This window comes from Rattus norvegicus, chromosome 1 (assembly GCF_021556685.1).
Source record: "Rattus norvegicus strain SHRSP/BbbUtx chromosome 1, alternate assembly SHRSP_T2T, whole genome shotgun sequence".
Taxonomy (NCBI): domain Eukaryota; kingdom Metazoa; phylum Chordata; class Mammalia; order Rodentia; family Muridae; genus Rattus; species Rattus norvegicus.
The window spans coordinates 236,718,260-236,741,645 of record NC_141534.1 but is presented as its reverse complement, the minus strand read 5'-3'; the positions used below and the strand labels follow the sequence as shown (position 1 = coordinate 236,741,645).

Here is a 23,386-nt window from a genome sequence, read left to right as displayed (position 1 = left end):
GTATATAAAATAGAAATCAAATCAAACAGTTCCTGATAATAATACAGAAATGTATTTCAGAAAGTAGGAGAGATGGTGGTTAAGAGCCCTGGTTGCCCAGAGGTCTGAGTTCAATTCCCAGCAACCGCATAGTGATTCACAACCATCTGTAATAGGATCTTATGCCCTCAACTAGCATTCATGTATATATGCAGGCAGAGCATTAAAATAAATAAATAAATAAATAATTTTAAAAAGATATTTATTTCAAAATAATTCTGTACAATATATAATTTTATCATTTATTGGCTGAAACACAAATCCATAGTCATGAGATAGGGATGTTTGCTTATCTTTCTGTAAAGATTTCAATCTTAGCTGAATATTTGATACTGCAGGATTTCAGTGTTTTTCAAAGATGATTGATATTTCAATTTTATAATCATCAATGCTGAGAAGGCTGCTTTGCATAAATTTGTAGTACAAAATGGCAGAAGTGTGTTTTAGAAGCATTTCAGAAATTGTTACAAATTATGTACTAATCCCAAGCTAAAGTTCCCTTATTGATTTTAAACTTTATTTACTTATTGTGTATCTCTGTGCGTATAGGTCACAGGATGATTTGTGAGTTCTCTCCTTCTACATTATGAGGTCAGGGATGGTTCAGGGATGGAACTCAGGTGAACAGACCTTGTGGCAAGTACCATTACATGATGAGTCATTTCATTGGTCCTCATTTAACAATTCTCCCTTTGTTAGTTTTTCATTGTTAGAGCAGTTCATATACATATATGCACACATTCACAAACACACACACACACAGAAAGAGACACACACACACACACACACACACACACACACATTTTGGCCAAATCTACCTCCCGACCTCCTCCTCTCCAACTTCTCTCTTCCCCTCCCAAGTTTATGAGCTCTACTTTTAAAACTCGAGTCCTGTATATGCATAGGATAATGTGCTGAAGCCCAAACAACCAGCCTCCCAGGGACTGCATCCCTGATGAAAATTGTTTAATAGTAATTTGAGCATGTGTGTTCATACCTACATGTGGACGCCAGGGATTGATATTAGTTATCTTTCTCATTTTATTTTTCTGTGTGTGTGAGAGAGAGCGGAAGGATGGAGGGATGCCAAAAGCACCTCTGGCTCACCATGCATTTCATTATGTTCTTTTTTGAGTTCTCAAGAAAGAGTCTCCTATAGCTCAGGGTGACCTCAAACTATGAAGCTGAGGATGACCCCAACCACTGGAAGTTTTCTGGTTTCCACCTACAGAGTGCTATCTAGGATCGCAACCATGTGACACGTCAGTCAATGTTTGATTTTTATTTCAAATTAATTCTTGGCTATTGTGTGCTGAGAAACCTTGTACTGTTGCCAACTTTTTCGCAACTGCCACATTTGTTTTGCGTCATGTTGTGTCATGACCTGCAGGTTAAGAAGCTGGAATTTACATATGAAAGTCTGTGCTGATAGCTGAATGTTTGTCCTCAAATTTTATATAGGAACTGAATCCAAATGTTATTGAAACCTAAGGCAATTGTACGGAGAGGTAAGGCCTTGAAGAGGTAACAAATTCATGGGAACTACACATCATGAATGGTTTTACTGCCTTTCTTAAGAAAGTCTTGGGAGAATCTGGGTCCCTTTGTAATTGTTTGCCTCTCTGCTACTGACATGCCATGTCACATTGGATGTACTCTGTGGTCAGTGCCTTCACCAGATACTCAATAGAGTGCTCTGTGACCTTGGGCTTTCCAGCTTCTAGAACTCCCGTTCTAGATATAAACTTCCATGACTTTTTATTTGAAATTGTCCAGTACAGGATATTTTGTTATAGCAGTTTAGTAGGCTGAGATAAGTTGCTCAAGAATATCTTGACCTGAGCTGAAATAAACTCAATGTGGGATGATACATTGAAGAAAGAAAAAAAAATCACCAACAGGACTTCATGACCACTGACTATCTTAGATAGGTTTTAGTCCACACCTTCATCATGTAAGTTTTCATATACTAATAAATGTTTTATTCTTCTTCAGTTAAGTTACAGAACATCAAAAAAGTACTTACAGAGAAAAGAAATGAGAAGTACTCCAAGAAAACATAGAATAATTGGACGTGACTGAGGTAATGCCATCTTGACCCAATCTTACTCTGACTCCATTTGTGTCTGTCTGCTCAGAAGTTTTTCAGCCCCTAAGCCCTCAATCAAGTGTTCACTTTGGCAACACATTCCAATGTTCCATGAATCTAACCAAGGCCTAAACAAAATATTTGCTGAACATACAGCTCATCCCCCAAAATGTCAGGGTTCCCTTGACCATGATGTCATTAAAGTTTCTGTACTCGTGAGCTTTGGTGCCCAGTGTTCTTTGGGGTAAGAGCCTGATTCTGCTCACCAGTTAATAAAGAATTCTAATTTGGCTATCTATAACTTTCTTGTCTGAGCTTTAATAAATTAGCAAGACTTATTATTTTATTTTTCCATTTAGGAAATAGAGAAAACATGTAATTTGTTACACAAGTCACAAAGGTGAATGCTAGACATCAACATGACAGGTTATTTGAAAAGTTAAGTACAGTAAAAGAGGTGTGTATGGCCGCTATGTGGACAAAGGGGAGAACTGGCGAGTTTTTATTGATAACTATATGCTCAATCCTATTTCACTGTCCTTGGCACTGCAGAGAAAAAGTCTGATGCTGCGATTCACAGTACGCATTTCAGTATATGGTTCCGGGATATGATGAAGGATGGAAGCAAGAAGGATTTGAAAGTAGGAAAGGCAAATTCACTGCTTCCCATAGGTTCCTGAGTGTCTTCTGAGAGTCTTCCCTGGAGTGTGGCAGTCATCTGAAATCAACAGAAGTGACTTCTGCTGACAGGTGTTGATGTTACTAATGACATGTCCCCTGTGATCATTAAACTTCCTGATTTTCCCCAGAGGTGTTTTCTTTGTTTGTACTTCATAACCATTCTAATCACTATTCAAGCCTCCACCTCCTAGTAGCTAATCTCTTCCTATCACAAAGACAAGTAATGATGCAGTCCCTTAGCTGGATACAGAAACTACTCATGAGTAACACAAGACTCCCAAACAACCTGAGTAGACAGAGTGAAGTTCGAGTCCAATGCTCTTCATTCATAAGATGATTTCTTGAGTTCCCAGTCCCTTGGTCAATACAGATGAACAAATAGAAGAGGTGAATTTAAAAAAGAGAGACGTGATATGCAACAATAATTCAGACAGTACTGATGCCTGACAACTACCAGCCATCACCGTCCTAACACATTTATGTAATAGCAAATCCAAGAGGTATTGCATTTATAGGAGCCACCAATTTCAAATACCCAAATCTCACAGGCTAGCATAAAACTTGATGGTCATAATGACAGTCTACAAAATCAGAATATATAGATTGATGCAATTCATATAAGAACACTTTTTTTTCTACTCTTCCTCAAATATTCTGTCTTATAGTCTTCAGGTAGCCTAAGAGCATGTGTCTCTTGCCTGCTGCTCCCCTCCTCCAATAATACTGCAGCTGGGTTTGAGACCTATGGATACAGACCTTTTATCTCCAGAAAATGATGCCTAAAAATGAGAATGAGTCCCAAGTGCCTGTTCCCACTTGCAGTTGTCAACCATCACATAGACTCACCTGCAGTTGCTACCTTACCCTTTTTACACTTAGACCCAGCATCTCTGACTGGTTGGCAGTACTTCCTAGAGAAAACTAACATGGACAATCAGGGAACAATTTTTGATAATAGTGTGATGTCCTAGCTCTCCAGTTTCTATATGCTTGTATCCTCTCTGTATCTATTCACTGGGCTTCTCTATTTCCCTTTCAATGGTTTTATGCAGTACAATACTTCCTGTCTGATTCCTCAATCCTCAATACCACTATTGAGGTTGTTGATTTCTGATTTTGCTGTGGTGGCAAATTATTTCTAAAACATCAGGTCATAGAATCTGTTACCTAATCTATCGCTTATGTTTGCTGAACAGAATATTAGAAACTGAGTCACACTTACCTCCAGACTGCTAATTCTAATTTCAACTCTATCTCCCAGACCCCTGACATATGGTACTCAAATTACCAGCTGCATTCCAGAGTCAACACATAGACAGTTTGCTTACCAGGATCTAAGAGGCAGAAGTATAAGAACTTGCCAGTGAGTTCTCTGCCTGAAGAGAAAGGTAAGTTTCTTTCTGTGGGTTAGATATATAGTGACAGAGTCTGGAAAAGAACAAAAATTGCTAAGGAGCAGAGCCCTGGGCAAAATGGACCAGGATTTATGGCTCATCTTCCTGAATCACAATTGCACAGCCAAGATTTGGGTCATTTTATTGTTTCTAAAGCTGTAGTGGTCAGTCTTCAAGATGACTCCAAATGTCCCCTAGCCCACAGCACACACAGCTTTGTGGAGTCATTCAACTTCTACACTGTCTCAGGGATGGTTTGTATAGCCCTGCATAAAGAAGTGTTCATATGGGACCTGAGGCTAGGTCACAAAAGATGTTGGTTACTGCTTTGCTGTCTTTCTTGGCTCTTGTTTTGAAGGAAGCCATTGTCTTGTCACAAAGACATGCAGGTGGCCAGTGAGAGAGGCCAACCTAGGAAGACTGGAGGAACTCAGTTAACCATCAGCAAGGAGTGAAGACGGGCCAGAATCTCCAGGGACTTTAGAAGAGCTGAGAGATGGCTGTAAGTCCAATGGGTAATTTGTAACCTATGAGGAGCCCTGATTCACAGCTCTCTAGCTAAGCTGAAAGTATGAGACAAAGGTGTAGTTGAATTAAGCTATTAAATTTGGAGTTAACTTTTTTCACAGCCATAGATAAACACAACACCTGATACAGAGGGGAAACTGCTTCAGTTTTTGTTCCCTTTGGCTCAGACTCTGACCTACTAGGAAATACTTATATTCACCTGAATTACTTCCTTGTCACATCAGGACCAGTCCTTCTGTGTTTGGGAGTTTTGCTTCGCTATTTGCTATTTATTTTTATTTCTTACTCATGTTTATTGTTCAAAGCTACACGAGGAAGCTGTGCTGCCAAATTGTCCCCTTATCAGAAGCACCAGAAAAACTCAAATGTAGACATTTCCAATCACGAATATTTGCCAAAAGGGCTATTTTATGATACTACTAATTTAAAAACAAACAAACAAAAAAAACGAGCCTAATGCTTCATCCCTTTCTGCAGACAACACAAAGTTATGCAGGGCTCTATATGTTAGAGAGTGGTGGGAATCCAAGGAGAGCTGGGGTACCTCCTTGCAAGGTGAGTCTCAGGGGAAGATCTGTACCAGACTTCTGACAGTGTTCTGTCAGCAGGACATCAGGGTGGGGAGACTAAACAGTAACAGGGACTCGGGTGGGATAACAAAGATAAGCCTGGAGTCGGAGTCAGAGGACAAGAGGTCTGTGAGAGAAAGTTCTAGCACGATCCTATACAGACTCAAATGTTTTCTCAAGTCTTAATCCATGGGTGTGATAAAGGATAATGATGTGGCTTTTAGGAAATCTGCCAAGAACATGACTGCTGTGAAAAGTTGGGATAAAGATGATCCGCATGCTACGACAGCCTTCTAGCCAGCCAGCCTTTCTAGGTACAGAAAAACCCATTGGTTATTTCCAATTACTTTACTATCCTCTTTGAATGCTCTAATACTTCAGTGCATGGGGTGGTGGCAAGCTGACTGCTTTGACAGAAAAGGAAAAACATCAAGGGCCCCCAATCCGACTCATTTCTTTGGTCACTTAGCCTGGTAGACAGGAGTGAAAAAACGGTTCTTTAGAGTCGTGCACATTTAGTTGAAAGGAATTATGTGCACATGCAGATCATATACTTGGCTTATTTCATAAACACAGATTCCATGCCATGCATTCGAGAAATGTAACACTGAGCCAACTTTTCTGTGGCTCACATCATTCTACACATTTGAGAAGGTTAATAGCAAAAGATTCCAGGCAACTGATCTGGGTGCTTTTTTAAAATTTGGAAATTCTACAGCCAATTATACACTTAGAAGAAGTTGGATATCCTTACTGGTTTTTTTCCTCCCCCTTTCTCTAGTACCAGAGAAGGGATAGGAGGTGGGGGTGGGGATTGCTAAGTGAGAAAGAATGGTTTTCCTACCTTGCTCAATTTCTTTTCACCACCATCTTCCTTCAGGCAAAAATTAGTCTGTATTTCGGAGTCTGGATATAAACAAGCCTGTATTAAAACATTTCCCCTTGTTTATAATTTTATGATTTATCTATATATCTTTATTTTTGGCTACCATGGCTTTTTACAGCTTTCTAATTTATATAGCCATTTGTTTAGGCTGTCAAAACATTTTTAATTTTAATTACTGTGTATCATGCCTGAGGGTGTAAAACTGTCAGATAAATCTGAGACTCTGCATAAACATGTGGGGAACTGCATGTGTTATCGCTCAACAATTGCTAGTGGGCAGTTAGCAAATGTCTTTTCATGGAGTTGGTTCGCTGGCTTTCCTTCTTCATAAATGCACAAGATGACGGTATCATACTAGGTACTGAGCACCTCATTAAACACAGGTTCATGACCTTGGCATAAAAAGGACAAAAGGTTGTGATGGACAGCAATAGGCTGGATAGCTTTGTAAATGGCTAACGGGAAAGCATTTCATGTAAAGTCCTGTCAGACTGGAACCCAGAATCATCAGCCTGGCACTTCCTTTTTAAAATGAAAAGTAATAGGGGAGTCAGGCTTCTTAAACAAAGAAACAATATGTTTGAAGAAACATGCTCACAAATCATGTTTTATGGTTTCCTCTTTGATAATGTTCCAATAGTACAGATATAAATAAACAGGTATTCATCCATCCATCATCCATCTATACATCTGTATTTATAAATACCAATCTATCCACTCAACCACGCATCCTTCCATCAATCTACCAGTCTGGAAATTTTGCATTTAGGATCAAAAGACTCAAACTTGACCAGTGTTTGATGATGTATTTTGTAATTAGGCCTAAGTTTGGGCAAATTCTTTTAATTGTAGATTTTTTTTTTTACTCTAGTGATCTGAAAGGCTTTTAGGGGTAATTCAACAAGAAGCCTAGTTATAAAATGAAGTGTCAATATAGAATGTGTCTATTTTTACGGCAATATAATTACATTTCTGTTATGATTTTTTTTACGCCAATCTTGAAGAAGATTTGATGCCCAGAGGAGGTTGCTTTTACTCTCTGCCTGCTATCCACACCCCAGGCAATCAAGTGCAAGAATCAGAGAGAGAGGAATAAGCAGGGAGGAGGGGGGCAGAGATGCTTCTGCAATCTGTGCTTGCTGGTCTCTTATGTTATCCTTGACATGCCCAAGGCATCTGAATGCCCGGAATGCATTTAAGCTAATTGAGCTATTTCTATTTAGGAGCACTGGATTTTGAAAAGGAGTCACTATTTCTCATGTACCGTCTCGGTGATGTGGGGACATTTTTAATATGGTACAGAATTAACAATCAATGTAAACTTCAGACAAAAGCCACAGTAGAAAAGTCAAGGCCTGCGTGCTAAGAGCTTGGTCAGGGTTTCCTGCTGCAGGGAAGTGGTGGATCTTTACATGATGGGATGTAGAAGAGGGAGCCAGGGCCTTGGGATGTGCTCCTGAAGAGTATAGCTGGCCCCTGGGCCTTTCTCTCTCGCTCTCACTCTGCTTCCTATCTACTATAAGGTAAGCCAATAAACCACATCCTGTGTTCCCGAGATGCCCTGTGCTGCCATGGTTACAAGAGCAATAGGGCCAAATTACTGTGGAAACTACTAAGAACATGGACCCAAGTAAGATTTTAAGTTGAGCCGTCTCAGGTATATGGCATGAAGCCGGGAAGGGGGCTGGCAAGGCAATCACAGATAACATAATCAGAAATGCCCCAGATAGAGAGACTGATGGTAACATATTCATATCTGTCTATCGCTATGGCCACAAGCTCTGATGGGAAGTCTAACCTCACTTCACAGGTGAATGTTAAGTAACCTGGTAAAATTCACGTAGTCACTGAGCAGCAGTATCAAACCATGACCAACTGGCTCTGACACTCATGTTCTCTGGTCACAGGACTTCAGAGAAAGGATATTTTCCTAGAAGGTTTCTCACCACCTCAAACCCCTATTCTCATACGTTATCCAAGAATAAAAAAGAATCCGGTGGAGTTGGTAGCTTGCCTCACTCACCCTTGTATGTACTGTGTGAAAGACAATAGAACTTCCTAAGGGAAGTTAAGAATTTGATCCAGAGTCACTCAGTGTCCACTCACAGACAAGGTGTGAGCTGACATCTTGTGACTGACTTCTGTCTACATTCCATCCTCCCACATTGCCTCTGTGAAAATTTATCCTGGCAATTCCCTTTACTACCTCAGGGACAGGTGAAGAAGATATAAGTGTGTGGCAAAAATTCCTTGTTTTATGTCCCTTCCTCCAAATGCTGAGATTGGCATTAGCCGTAGATGAAACAATATTGGCAATCAGTATTCAGGGTGACAGGACTTAGCAGCCACAGATGAGTGAGTGGCCTTCTGTGACCCAGGCCCAGGGATAACCTGAAAAGGAGCCGCTTGACTGGCCCCTCTCTTAGCCTACCCAAGGAGGTTTGGACAAAAATTCTTCCTGCTCCTTCCAGACATGCCTGCAGTAAACAGGATCTTTATTGGACACTTGGTGACAGGTGTGGGATGTGAGCAGAAGGAACTCTGGTTTAATATCTCAGGAGATGGACAGTACACATTATATAGCTAGTCTCTCTCTCTCTCTCTCTCTCTCTCTCTCTCTCTCTCCTTATTTATTGCCCTGGAAGATTGTTGTTTTCTGAAATAGTTGGGGGCAGGGGCTGGAACAAAAACTGCTTGGTGTCCCAAGACTTCTTACTACAGATGTTTGCAGCTGGATCATGCTTTGCTGTTCTTCCTTAATGGATGTATGGGAATAACCCGCATAATCATGTTTCTGTCTTTATTGGCTCTCTATTATTTAATTGAAAAATCTGATGCTGATGCCAGAAAAGGCTGGCAGGTCTGTTAGAATGTGAATAGAGGGAGAAGTAGGCTATGGTAAAAGCAGTCAAGGCCTCTTACCCTTGAAATCTCCCAAATGGATGAAGCCATAAATCTTAGCCAACTTACCTTCCTTCTCTCAAAATCGTCTTGTTAGAAAATATCTGGCCTCTGGTAGTAAAGTTACTTGGGTTCTCTTTATATGTCTTATCTACTGATACATTTTTAAAAACCTCAAAATGGATACTCTGAACATCTGGACACAGTCGAGGCTGGTCCACAGATGTGGCCCAAGGGAGCCACAGCGCTGTCCCATGCGATCTCTCCTCTTCTCACCTTGTATCTGGGATTATTCTTTCTGTAGATCCAGAGTTCATGATTGGGAACTAAATGCTCCACTGTCAGGTTTCAAAAATCTACAAGCATTTTATGGCCCAGGTAACCCACATTGTTGAGACTAATATCAAGTAAAAGGTTAGGGAAAAAACTGATCTTACAGACAAGGACACAGAAAGGGCATGATTGGGCAATCAATTAGTCAATCAATCAATCAACCACTCAATCAATCTTCTACTCTCCCAAACACAAGGTCAATCTGAAACTTAGGGTCATGTCACTTCTTGAGGCTAGAAGCAAATTTTCTCTTCTTGTGTTTACTTAATGTGGTGCCTTGCTTGTGAGTGGTGTGAACTGCTCTGTGATAAATGTTGGGAAAGATGGAGGGAGAAACCGGCCCTAGTTCTTAATCGCAACACTTGCAGTTGCCAGTTCCAAACACTTGCTCCAACTAATTCCAACCAAAAGGAAAGATAGTAATTTGCTTCATCCAACTCAGTGGTATCTAGGGAAGAAAGGGTTTCTTCAAAGGCCTGGACATTACAAGCTGCTGAAATGGAGCTATGGGTCAGGGTTTGATTCCCACTTCAACATCTTACGTGAGGCAAAGGGGGCACCAGTATCCCACGAAGATATTACTGCCTGTGGCTGTGGCTGTGGAAAGAAAGCACCCATTTCAGGTGAAGGATTTAGGTTAGTTCTAGGGTATGGGAGATGGCTCCTGAAATCCTCATTGACTGGTTATTTCATTAAGTACTAATCTGACTACCACGGTACCTAGGGATTTTACAAATGAAATTGAAGACTCAGTTACTTAATCTTAAAACTCAGGAATCATATGACTAAGTCCGATTAGATCAGGCAAGGTTTTTAAAAACAGCCTTTCCTTTGGCTGTTAGCACAAAATTAATTCAGTGGTTTAAGGCATAAGCAAATTCAACATTCTCTCCCTGGCTTTGTGGAGCAGGAGGGCCACATGCAGCCTCTAGGAGTAAGAGTTCACAGTTTTAAATTCAAGAACTGAATTCTGTCAATGACAGGATGAGTTTGGAGTAGATCCCTTCCCAGACCTTCCAGACGAGAGCCCAGCTGGCCAGCACCTTGGCTTTGGCCTTCTGACACCCTCAGTTGAGAAACCAGCTGAGCCATGCTGGGGCACTGACCTACAGAAACCACGAGACAGAGAACAGGTGTTGCTGTAAGCTGCCGCATTTGTGGTAATTTATTAAGAGCCAATAGGAAAGCCAAAATATGAGATGATTAGTATTTTTATTTTATTCCCTTAAAGATGTTAATACCCTTGGAGAAATGGCATTAATTGAACTATCACTCATATTTTGGTCTAAATCTATTAACCTAAAAATGTCTTTTGTGGTTGGAGATAACAAGATTGGTGAGGGTAAGGCAACTGTCACAGTGTTAGTGTGAGTAGAGGGTGGGCAGGTGGTGCTTATGCATCATACTTCTGTCCTGCAACAAGACAATAGCCACCTAGTAAGAAGAGGGATGAAGGGATATTACATTTCCAAACAGCCCATTCATTTTTCAAACCTTATCTATGTTTCTTCACCAATTATTCTAATAAGATTAACTGTTTATTCATCCATTTTTTTCTGTGTCTAGTAGTCCATTCTGACTTCTTCCTAATGAGTCCTTCAGAACTAAACCCAGTTATCCACTCTTTTCACTTGGGCCCATTCTTTCCTCTTGGCTCCTATAATGTAACCCTATGACTCTTTGTGTTAATGGATACTTGACATCAGAATCCATTGCAAGAGTCAATTCCTGTAAAATATTTTCTGTGTCAGTCATCCTCAGAGCTCCACTGTGGACCTCTTCACACAATTGAACTCTTTGTTGACCTCCCTTGCTCCTATTGCTATAGATGACCTGTCTTTGCAGAGATGGTGTGAACACTGCTTGTTGGAATGGAAAGAGTACTTTGAGACAAATATTCAAATCGCAGCCTTCTAAAAAAGCATTATGATCTACTTGGTGTGTGTTACAGCCTGTTTCTTTATGATTAAGGTGCAGAAAATGGAGCTGGTCATGTTTGTCTTATGGGGTTGGCATTGGGATTGTGGGTGAATGCACATGGCAGATGAGTCTGATGTTATTAATGTTATTGCTATGATGCAACCAGCATATCATCAACTTGATTAGTATTGGTAAGATAACCAGGGCCAGAATGAGAAGAATGGGGAAGAGGAGAGACAGACTCTTGTAGAAGGAACACAAGTATGAAAATGAGTAACAGTGACAACAGTAGCTGGGAAGCTCATGAAGTGTGATGAGTTAGGATTTGATACCTGTGTATCTCTTTGTCTTAGTCAGTGTTCCATGGCTGTGAAGAGACACTATGAACTTGAACATAGGAACTCATATGAAAGAAAACATTTAATTGGGGTTTGCTTTTTGTTTCAGAGGTTAGTCCATCATCCTCAGAACAGAGCATGTTGGAGTGAAGGAAGATATGCTGACTGAGAGTTCTAACTTGGGATCTGAAGGCAGCAGGAAGAGAGAGACCCTGGGCTTGACTTGAGCTTCTGATGCCCCAAAGCCTACCACCATTGACACACTTCTCCCAGTAAGGCCACACCTCCTAATTCCTCTCAAGTAGCACCACTCCCTAATGATCAAGCTTTCAAATATATGAGCCTAAAAGTCTTATTCTTCTTCAAACCACCACATTTCATTCCCTGACCACCATAGACTAGTATCCATGTGATAATGAAAAATGTGTTTAGTTCAACTTTAAAAGTCTCCATAGTCTATGTGGTTTGCAACCTCTTTGTTGCAACCCCTTTGAGGGCAAATGATCCTTTCACAGGGGGTCACCTGAGACCATCGGAAAACACAGATATTTAATTACAATTCATAACAGTAGCAAAACTACAATTATGAAGTCTCAACTAAAATAATCTTATGATGGGAGGGGTCACCACAGCATGACAGTCTGTATTAAAGTGTTGTAGCATTAGGAAGACTGAGAATCACTGCCATAGTCTATAACAGTCTGGATGCTGTTTAAAAGTCCAAAGTTCAAAATCTCTTCTGAGGTTCATGCCAATCTCTTTTATTTTTTTTTCCAGAGCTGAGGACCAAACCCAGGACCTTGTGCTTGCTAGGCAAGCGGTCTACCACTGAGCTAAATCCCCAACCCTCATGCCAATCTCTTAATTGTAACCTACCCCCTATAAAATCAAAATTAAAAGCCAGACCACCTATTTCCAACATACAATGGCACAAAGTATACATTACTACTCCAAAAGGGAGAGAAGCCCCACACTGAGGAGTTGTTGAACCAAAGTAAAGATGAAAGCCAGCAGAGTGATCTTTAAATTCTGTGTCTCCATGTCTGGTATCACAGCGCTCTTGAGATCTACAACACCTTTCAACTTTGTTGACTGCAGCATACTTCTCTTTCTTGGGCTTGCTCCAGTTCATGTTGGCAGCTTCCCTTGGCAAGTATCCCATGACTCTGGCCAATCTAACATCTTAGGATCTCCAATACAATTCAAGTTTCATCTTCACAGATTCACTCAATGGCCTCTCTGGACTTCCATGAAGGGATACTCCTGCCCCATGCCTGGCCTCAGTGGTTTTCCTTAGTCATGGAGGGACATTCCATAACCCTTTCTTGTATCCGTGACTCTAAAGTCGGAAGCACATGGCCAAAGCTGCAAAGTTCTGCTGTATGTTGGGTCTGGAACATGGCCTTCTCTTTCAAGTACATCTGCATCTGCTTTCTGCTTTTGATGGTTTTCTTCAGTACTTCAGCTTTTCTTTAATTCCTTTTCACAAGGTGGAAGCTCATCTGCATGGAGTCTTGCCCAGAGCTTACCACTCCTGCTATTCTATTGAGGATCAGGTTTTTCTTTAAACTTTCTATCTCCTTGAGCACTGGAATTAGCTCTATTATACTTCCTGTTGGACCTTTTCTCTCCAAACTGTACATTTTGTTTTTTCCCTCGCTCAGCTTGCTCCCTTTCATTATAGATCTGTGTAAGAGTAACCACTAATAGCCACAAGGCAGAGCCAATACTAGATTGCTTTGAAACCTCCTCTGCCAATGCCTTTAATCCAAAACTCTTGAATTTAGCCTCAGGCCAATTTTTCTTTTTCATTTTCTTTTCTCTTCCTTCCTTTTACTTTTTTAACAAGAGAGAAAAAAAACTAGATTCTTCACTAAAATATTACAAGAACAGTCTCTAGGTCACTTCCTAACCTTCTTGTTCTCTGAAATCTCTTGAGCTGGATCTTTACAATCTACATTGCTCTTAGCATCACCGTCTTCCGTGTTTATGCTAGCACAGCCCATTAAACCCTGCTTAAAGTATTCAACCGCTTTCCTAATCCAAAGTCTCAAAGTCCACATTCTGCCAACAAGCAGCATGGTGCCTGTCACAGCAATACCCAGCTCCCTGATACCAGCTTCTGTCTTAGTAGTGTTCTGCTGTTGTGAAGAGATACCATGACCATGATAACTCCTATTTTACAAAAAGCACTTGCTTTATTGGTGCTTGCTTACAGCTTCAAAGGTAAGCTCTATCATTCTCATGGCATGGACATGGCAGCATTCAAGTGGAGATGATATCTAAGAGTTCTACATTCAGATCTGAAGGCAGAAGGAGGAGAGGGACTCTTGGCCCGGCTTGAGCTTCTGAATCCTCAAAGCCCACCTCCAGTGACACAGTTTTTCCATCAAGGCCACACTTTCTAATCACTGTCAAGTAACACCATTCCCAAATGACCAAGCCTTCTAATATATGAGCCTATGGGAACCATTCTTACTCAAGTCACAATACTCTGCATTCTTCAATAAACTAATAAGCCCAAGAAATGCTCAAGTTTTCTTTGGGAAATAATGAAGTCATGGGAGCTCTGATGAGAACCAAACCTTTAGTATATCTAGAGGACAGATAGAGGAACAAGAATGATTTAACCTTCATACATTTCTGAATCTCCAGTGACTATTCAGATTTCAGGGACATAACAAAGAACTCTTCTCATCTAACAAGCATACCTTGAATGTCTCTGACTCACAAGGTGTTACATGGTGCTATATAGGGAAGAGGGAGAAAGATCAATGTACTTCAGAGCTCACAATCTTCTCAACCCCAAGTGGTGGCACACTCCTTTCTCCCAGCACAGCTGAGGGCTGAGGCCAAAGCAGATGAATTGCCACAGCCTGGTTCTGCTTATGGCTCCAGGGATATTCAGGCACCAGTGCACTCCAGGACAGAACAAATCTTGTCTGGGCAGGATTTGCAGGAATTCAGTAGTCTTGAGAGCCTGGAGGGAGAAAGAAGCCTTCTCCAAAACAGCTTTTAGTGTCACAGTTCTTTTTATTTGGAGATGCATGGGGGCAGGGTGGGGGTAGAGTAACAAAGACTTTATAAACCTTGGGGAGTGGGTAGGAGTTTTTGAGGTGAAAGTACTTTATTGGCTAGCACAGAGAAGCTGGGAATGCTTCATTTACATGAAGAGGAAATCCAGGTACTTGCTGGATGTGCCCTTATGAAAAAAAGAGGAAGTTAAACCTATAATTTGGCCACCAGGCTACAAGACTACTTCAATGGTAGTGGAGGTAGGGGTCACAAAGCTATGTGCATTGGGTCATGCAGGCCCAGAACAGGGAGAAAACGATCCTTACTCCTGCCCATCTCAAGAAGAGATTTTGGGATTTGGATATATCTCTACCTCACTCTTGCCCTAGGCCTGTTTCCTCCTCCCATCCTTTTCTCCCTCCCCCTTTTCCCACTTACCCCTACAGATCACCATGAGTTCCAAATCTCTGCTGAGCATGTGACTTCTGAATCGTGAGGTGAGAGGACTGGAATTGTGTTTTCTCAAATAGCTAGTGTCTGGTTGTGCCTATCAGTTACAAGAAAGGCTCCAAGCTCCACCATAGTACATCATCAGCCTTGGGCTTTCTAAGCTGCGAAAGATTCTCCCTTCTCTTCTATCAACTGTGTCACCTAGTACAGGACACACCTCTGCTCTGCAGTGTCCTAATGTACAAACTTGAGATAATACTCTTCTCATAGGTCTGTTTTAAGGATCAAATGAACCAATTTTTAAAAAGTGTTTAAACAAGATCCTGGCATTATAAATAGTATAGAATTGTTTATTGTTGTTATTTATTACCTTAGAGCTTCAAACTAGGGTCTATTAAATACTTCAGAGGAGGGGACCATAAGTATCTTCATGGATAAGTAACATTACAAAGCCACATGACCTTAACTTACTTCAGGAACAGCCCCACCATCTCAAGAGAGGTCAAAATGGGTGTGGCCAAAAGAAGAAGACAGGACCAGAGAAAGGAGGGAGAAAGCACCATGAGGTGAACCTTCATATATCCTTAGAGAATAAATGGAATCTACTTGTTCAGTATCATGTATAAGTCTTCTTTACTCTGGGTCCTGCTCATAGGCAGGACAGGGCCATGGGCAAATTTGATTGGCTAATGACTACTGCCTTGGAAGGTCCTAGACCCACACTATTGAAATGTGAAGCACCATCCAGTCATGTGTCCATTGCACTATCTCTGATGACAGAGCCGGGGGAAGCTCCCAGAGGAATCTGCCTGTATGTTTGAGGACTGGACATAGTTTCAGGCTGTTTTCCTGCTTTGAGACAAGTAGCTATGTTCCATGCTGGGAGGTCTTGAATAGATCACGTGCTACCCAGTTAAACAGATCTAAACATAGTCACTCTCTTCACATACTATTAAACACAGCTACATTCGAACAATGTGTAGGTTGAGAGAAGCACCTCCCACCGTAAGATAATTGGGAGTGAAGTCACCGTGACAACTTGAATAACTAAATTAACCCTATTACAACCTGTTTTCACGGGGTCAAAGGCTTTTCAATGGGATAATTCAGGTGTAAAAGAAAGCACTCCACATTCTGAACACCTTGTAACACGTGCTGAAACAGCGGGCAGAAGCAGCAAATGATCTGACTTAGCTCAGAAAGGTGGAATGAATTCCGAATAGCATCCGGCTCCAATTCAAGTTTCGGTAGCTTGTGAAAGGACATTTTCATTTCTTTTTATCCAACTTTTTATTCAACTTTTTATTCAACTTGTTTGAATATTGATTAAATAACTAGAAATTAAGATCAGGTGAGGTGGCACACACCTTTAATCCTAGTACACTGAAGACAGAGGCAGGTGAATCGCTCTGAATTCGAGACCAGTCTGGTCTACAGAGTTTGGCTCCATAATGACACCCTGTTTCAAACAAAACAAAATCTAGGAAAAGAAAATCGAATCGAAGCAACAGTGTGACTGAAGAGTTGATTTACTGAACTCAGAAATCATAAAAAAAGTATTTAAAAGTTGATGATGCTAAGGGTTTGTGATCATGGAGTATGTACTCTGGGGGATTTTTTTTCCACAGAAATCCCAAGAACTGTGCAGAGAATAAGATCCACTCCCACACCCTATTCTTCTTCTCTTCTGGAGGAGTAAAAGGGCATTGAGAAGACCATATATTAAGCTACAGGGATATAAGTTCCTTCGGGGCAGGAATTACTACAGCCTGGTTTTGCCCTCTTTCCTTTCCTCAGCCTCTGGTAAACTGGTAGTCCACAGTGACAATCAGCAGATACTTACATGTAAACTAGGACATAGAAGTTATACTTTTATATTAAAGACTTATAAATGCTGAGTTAGGGAGGTGACTTAGTCAGTGGAGTGCTGTGTTACAAGTACAAGGACCCAAGTTTAATCCCCAGGACCCCCATTAGAAAAACCAGAGGCCCCACAAGGTGGCACTTGTATATGATTCAAGAGTAAGGAAGGTGACATAGGCTGATCCCTGGGGTTTTCTGGCCAGCAGGCTTAGACTACTTGAAAGTTCCAAGCAAGAGAGTGATTGTGTCTCAAAACAACAACAACAACAACAACAACAACAACAACAAAAATAGTATTTGACACTGAGGAATGACACCCAAGTTATTCTTTGGCTTCTACATGCTTGTGCACACATACTCTAATGTGCAAATGTGTTTGCACAAACACACAGGCATACAAACACAAAATAAAAATAAAACATATAAGTGCTCTACATCAGGGATAGAGTAAGCATTATATGGGCTAATAATACAAAAATGATATAAATTTAAAAATGATACTGAAGAAGAAAATCTAATAGTCTGTAAACACACATTTACTACTTATTATCTCAGAATAGCTAGTTTTAAACAATATGCATACCATTACCTTAATTCTCCTCAAATTTTTGTGTATAAAGATAGTAAACCAGAATTTATACACTAAACTGTGAATACCATGGTTATTATGTTTTACTCCTATTTTACATTTTTCTAAGATAAGAAAAATTTCTCTATATAATAGCACATTATTATAGTGCTATTACTATAGTACTATAGTATAATATTACGTTATAGGAATAGGGCTGTAGGGACACACAGGATGCCTACTATCAAGAAGAAACAGATTTTTTCCTCAGTACCCATAGGGAGGAAAGCCAAGACCAATGGGCAATTGGTATTGAGAAACTAAGTTTAGCTTACCGTAAACTATCTCAACTGTTCAGCACAACAGTGTGCTACACCTAGAAACGGCGAATCCCTTGTTCCTACACATGAGAATCCAAGAGGCTAAATGACAAGAGCTAACGTGTTAGAAATGAACTCCACGTCCTCTAAGCCTGGGGCTGGAAGACTCAGTGTGTATTGCCTCACAGTCCTCTTTGCCACTGTCTTTTCTAACAAGGAATGGGTTTCTTAAATATCCTCTGAAATACTTTGTGAGATCTCTACAGTGTCTACCTTAACCTGCTATGCTACTGCATGATGAGTTCCTAGGTTTTTCCAATCATTCATGGATTTTCAAGAATGGTGTCATGATCACCATGGGCACTTTTTAGGAAGGACCGGTTTTTTGTAAGCTGACAGCTTCCTTCATTTATGGACACAGAAGGTGCTCCCAAGGAAGGTAGAAGCTAGATGAAGGCAGAGAGCTGTGAATTAAAGGGAAGGAGTCATCTGTTTACTTTTGGTTTCTCTGGGGCTTGTTCTAATTGAAGTGTCCCTGAGTAGTCACTAGCTTCCCCACTCACGGTGTTAAACTTTGATTGACAGCAAATTACAGTATAGTTCTGACTATTAATTTGGAACCATTTGAAATAGTTCGAGCGAACATGAATTAGATTTACAATTTGAATAACACTCCACAAACCAGTTACATATTATCTTTTGAGTATATACTGATAATGACTTTTGAAATTGTTCATTTTTGAGCAGGGAATATGGGTGTGATCTACAAAGAGAACACCTTGTCTGGTCTGAAATGACATTGGGTAACCAACTCAGTTCTCTTCTGAGTTTGGTACATAGCAGGGTAGAGTGAGAAATATATTTGATGCATAACCAGGTGCATCAACACTGCCTTGGAGGAGATCCCAGCCGCTGTCATAGAATGAATCAAACTTTAATGCTGGTATAAAAACAAATTTGGTTAAGTTTGTAGAACAGTGAAAGTGTTGAGAATGTCTATTTATTTTGTGACAAAATTCTAAAACTATCTAAGATGTACACGGTCTCTCTAACAAAACAGCTCAGAGCACCAGTTTAAACCCACCCATTGTTCACTTGTATGATCAGTTTCTTGGAATACTTTGGAATGACCATCTGGACCCTCTTGTGAAGGGTGAAAAAGAAAAGGATTAAGACTATAAAACCACCCGAAGCTGTGTATGCCACAGAAACTGAAGCCACACTTTCAGGAAAGACTGCTTAAACATCACACTTCTCCCCCTGCCAAGAACTCCTGGAAAATCATGAGGTAAGCGGATTAGAGAGCAGGCATTTGGCATGCTCCATCAAGTCTGCTGAAGCTCCTTTGAGCAGTATCCCATCCATTAGCTATTCAATGGAATGGGAATAAGGGAGTGGGGTGGGATGCTGACCAACCAAACAGAAGGTCAATCTAGGGAGGTTTCTTCTCCTGGTACCCACTGCAAAGTGCTACTGTTAACACACTTCTAGTTTCTTTCTTCCTTCCTTCCTTCCTTCCTTCCTTCCTTCCTTCCTTTCTTTTCCTTTCTTCCTTTCTTTTCCTTTCTTCCCTTCTTCCTTTCTTTCTTTCTTTCTGTCTGTCTCTCTCTCTGTCTCTGTCTCTCTGTCTCTCTGTCTCTCTCTGTCTCTCTCTCTGTCTGTCTCTCTGTCTGTCTCTGTCTCTCTCTGTCTCTGTCTCTGTGTCTCTGTGTCTCTGTGTCTCTGTGTCTCTGTGTCTCTCTGTCTCTGTCTCTGTCTCTGTCTCTGTCTCTGTCTCTGTCTCTCTCTCTCTCTCTCTCTCTCTCTCTCTCTTTCATTCTAATGTTCTTTAGCAAGTACCTAGGACAGAGAACTTGAATATACTCTTTTCAGGTACCAGGCAAACTGTATGTTCTCAGAATGATGCAGAACTGGTTCGGAGATAGCACCCAACCACTAAGGTCCTGCTAGCTTCTGCTTCCTTCTCTCGCATTCTCCCACAAGTATGCTGGCTCCCTACCACATTTAAGATGCAGGCATTCTGAAAATGCAGACAATCAGGGACACAGAGAGGCATGATATGTATAGAATAGAGCAGGACCAGAAAGCAAGCAAGCCGTCGGCTTCTGGGAGGAAAATTAGCTCAAAGAGGTGGTCTAAGAACACCATCTCCAAAGATGCCCAGATGCAGGATCAGGAGGATGAAACAGAAATGAACATGCTAAAGGCCGAAAAGCCACAGGAATATCAGATTGATCTATTCTGTGGCCCAGATGTCTCTATAAAGACTTTTAGTTAAAAATTATCTGAATGCCAAGTTCTTTTCATTGCTTTGGCTGAAACCCAGGAGTGGCTAAAGCATCTATTTGGCATCTGGGCCATCTCTGGCACACTAATTTCCCTCTGCCTAGTCATATAGCCAACAGCAGAGCTGATCCCAACTAAGGGTGTCGCTACTAATTGTTAGTTTCCAATTACTAGTTGTTCGAGGTTTATCAAGTATTGTGACTTTAATTAGTGCCCTAAGATATAAACTGCAGTGTCTTTAACAGACACGTTCCAATGGGGATAATTTGATGAGACGGTTCCTGTTGTATAGTAATTGGGAACCAAAGAGAGACTCACATATGAATAGTAAATTAAGATGCACAGTAGTGGCCGGGATTTATACCTGGACTGTGAGAGGCCTTAATGACCCCATAAAAGGGAATAAGGTCATTTGTTATTTAAAGGATCATAAGATATTGCATTTCATAAGGATATTGAGCACACACAAGGTTAAAGTGCTCGTGGGTGATCCACATCCCCCCTTAATTCCATTTATAAGCAGAACCAGAAGAGTTAGCACTTCTTTGTAATAAAGCCCTAAATTCCAGAGCGACCTGCTGCTGTTCTACCTCTCAAATCCCAGTGGATGGCTGCTGCTGGGCTGGGCTTTGTAAAAATGTTAGTTTCATCCCTAAACTCAGCATAGGCATTGAATCCTCCATTTTTGAACCAATTAAAGTGAACAGTTTTCCAATTTTCTGGGACAGATTGTCACATGTAGCTGAATAAGGGGACCTAGAAGCCTGAAAAGGTGGCAGCAGAGAAGCCTGATTTTTGGTATTTCCTGGGTGTGGTGGGTCTCCTTTTAGGGTGAATACAAATATAAATATTTTAGCTCTGTAAAGATGAGAGAACTCATAGCCAGGACAGAAAATTCTCAATTATCCACAGTAACAAAGAGATAGTTCAAAATCTCAACTTGTTCAATGTGAATGTGTTGAGATTTGTAATGTGTCGCTCTAATTAGTCGGTGTCCTTTATCGGGCTTCTTGGGTCCTTAAGAATTTGTTTTTGTTCCCTTTTCATGAAACCTCATATCCATCAGTGAAAAATTATATATATATATATATATATATATATATATATATAAATTAGGATTCAGATTTAAAATTCAGTATGGATAGATCCCTCTGTGGATAATAGAGAGGTTGTGGTACATTTTACCTCATTCCTTTTGTAGCAGTAGGCAAACCTACAGACACAGGCACAAGCCATTGCAAGGAGCTATGCAGTCATCTCTGTTAACATTGTCATGCCATCCACAGATGCTTTCCTCAGCCAGGGTCTAGCTGAGCTCAGTAGATGGCTATGGTGGGACAGGTTAGGAGAAGAGGAAACAATTTCTCCAGGTAAGTAATTAGGACAACAGGAGCCAATCTGAATGTTATTATTTAAATGGGAAGTCATCCAAATCTTATATGCTTCAAATTTTATCCATATACTGTTAAAGTGATCCAAATAGGCGGCTCTTAGGTGAGTAAAGGTTATACTATTGGTGTTCTGGGATTTGGGAAACATAGTGTGGAAGATGCCTATGCACCTGAATTTTAAACATTATTAAAACAATAAATTTTGAATTATTATAAAAATGTATAAAAATAACAAGAGTCCACATATCTACCCTTCAGAACCTCCTATGATTAACAGAGACTCACAATTGATCAAGGTGCAGAGAACAATAGACTGTAGGATGCTCAATCCAAACTGGGACATCCATTTCTTCCCCTCTTTTCCCAATGCTTGGGGATCATTGAGGAAAAGAGGGTGGGATGATTGTATGAGAGCCAGAGTCAGTGGATGACTTTAAGGAAATGGTGTTTTCTAGACACGGCAGGACAGTTACATCTAAACTCACAGAAGTTGTGAGAGCATACACACATGTGAGGCCTGCCCCAACACTAGCCAGAAAGACAACTCCCAGTATTGATAGGGGAGAGGAATGTGAAGAAGCATCACCTTAGCTAGGAAGTTACTAGCAATTGAGAGATGCTAGGTGAAGAAGACTCAGTTTTGGTTATAAATGTGGGTGACCTCTGGTGAGTTGGCCATGCTCCAGGGCCAACTCATATATCTAAGAGCTTATAGGCAACAGGAACTGGGCTTGATGACATCAAGGGGCAAAAAGAAGGATGGAAAGTTGGGCTGGTAGGGACATAGAGGTGGATCTGAGAATATGATCCAAATCCATTATAGAAATTCTCAAAGGACTAAGAAAAAAAATAAAACTCTGACTTAAAACTATAGATGCCACCATGATGGATTTCAAAACCATGTAGTGATACAACTACCATCCCTACCTTCAGGTACACACTAGACCTTGAAATTTCTTCCCATCAAGGATGAACATATATTGTACTATACTTTGAATCTGGATGGCCTTGTGGACTGATCTATCAAGTAGAGTGTGACTTTGTGACTTGCTTTGGCAAACCAGTGTCAAGCCTGGCCCTTAAAAGAAGTCTTGTCAAAGATGATATTAAGCTAACAAAGATAGAGCATTCATTCAATAATTCGAGAAATGATGCTGGTATGTTAAAGAAGTTAAATTATATACCCCTTATCTTATATATTCAAACAGGTATGACTTGAATGAAAGTCTAAAATGTAACAATTAATGGTTTATAACATATGGAATTGTATGTTTATATTTATCTTAGTGACCATTTTCCTTCCCACTTCTGTCTATATGTGACTTAGTCTCCAAATGCTGTAGGGGAGAGAGATACTTTGGGATATTTACTTACTGATTGCCTTTATTGCTATTTGTCTGTTTACCTGTAGCCACAAGTTCCTTATCTTTAGGCCAACAAAATTTATATTGCTAAAAATAATGGAAACAAAGTAGATAGTCTTGTTGCTGCCATGAACAGGATTCCCTGTAACAGATGTTATTAGAACACTCAATTCTATCTTCCTTTTTAATTCCGCAAATAACCTTTTAAATGCTTGGCAATTTGTTAGGACAAAATAAAGAAATGACTGAAAACCCAGCAGCCACTTTCCAGCTTCTAAGTGGCTTTATTCCTTCCAACCCCCACCATTTTAATTTCAGAGCAACATAGATTTCCAGAAATGATGAAAACAAAAAACAAACAAAAGACAAAAACGATGCTCTGAAAATTCACTGTGGGCCACTATGCTGCACTTCCTATAAAGCCTCATTATCTTTCCTTCACAAGTGTTGA

General features: G+C 40.5%; 1 long non-coding RNA gene across 2 annotated transcripts; it reads left to right on the top strand.

The window, feature by feature from the left end:
- The first annotated feature begins 4,561 nt into the window (after positions 1–4,561).
- LOC102555110 (uncharacterized) lies at positions 4,562–12,662 on the top strand. 2 transcript variants are annotated; one of them, XR_015653130.1, is made up of 4 exons: positions 4,643–4,705; positions 5,525–5,614; positions 11,788–11,950; positions 12,456–12,662. It is a non-coding gene; the product is annotated as an uncharacterized LOC102555110 (long non-coding RNA). The 2 variants fall into 2 exon arrangements; XR_015653129.1 differs by lacking the exon at positions 12,456–12,662 and having other exon boundaries at positions 4,562–4,705; positions 11,788–12,033.
- Positions 12,663–23,386: the final 10,724 nt, after the last annotated feature.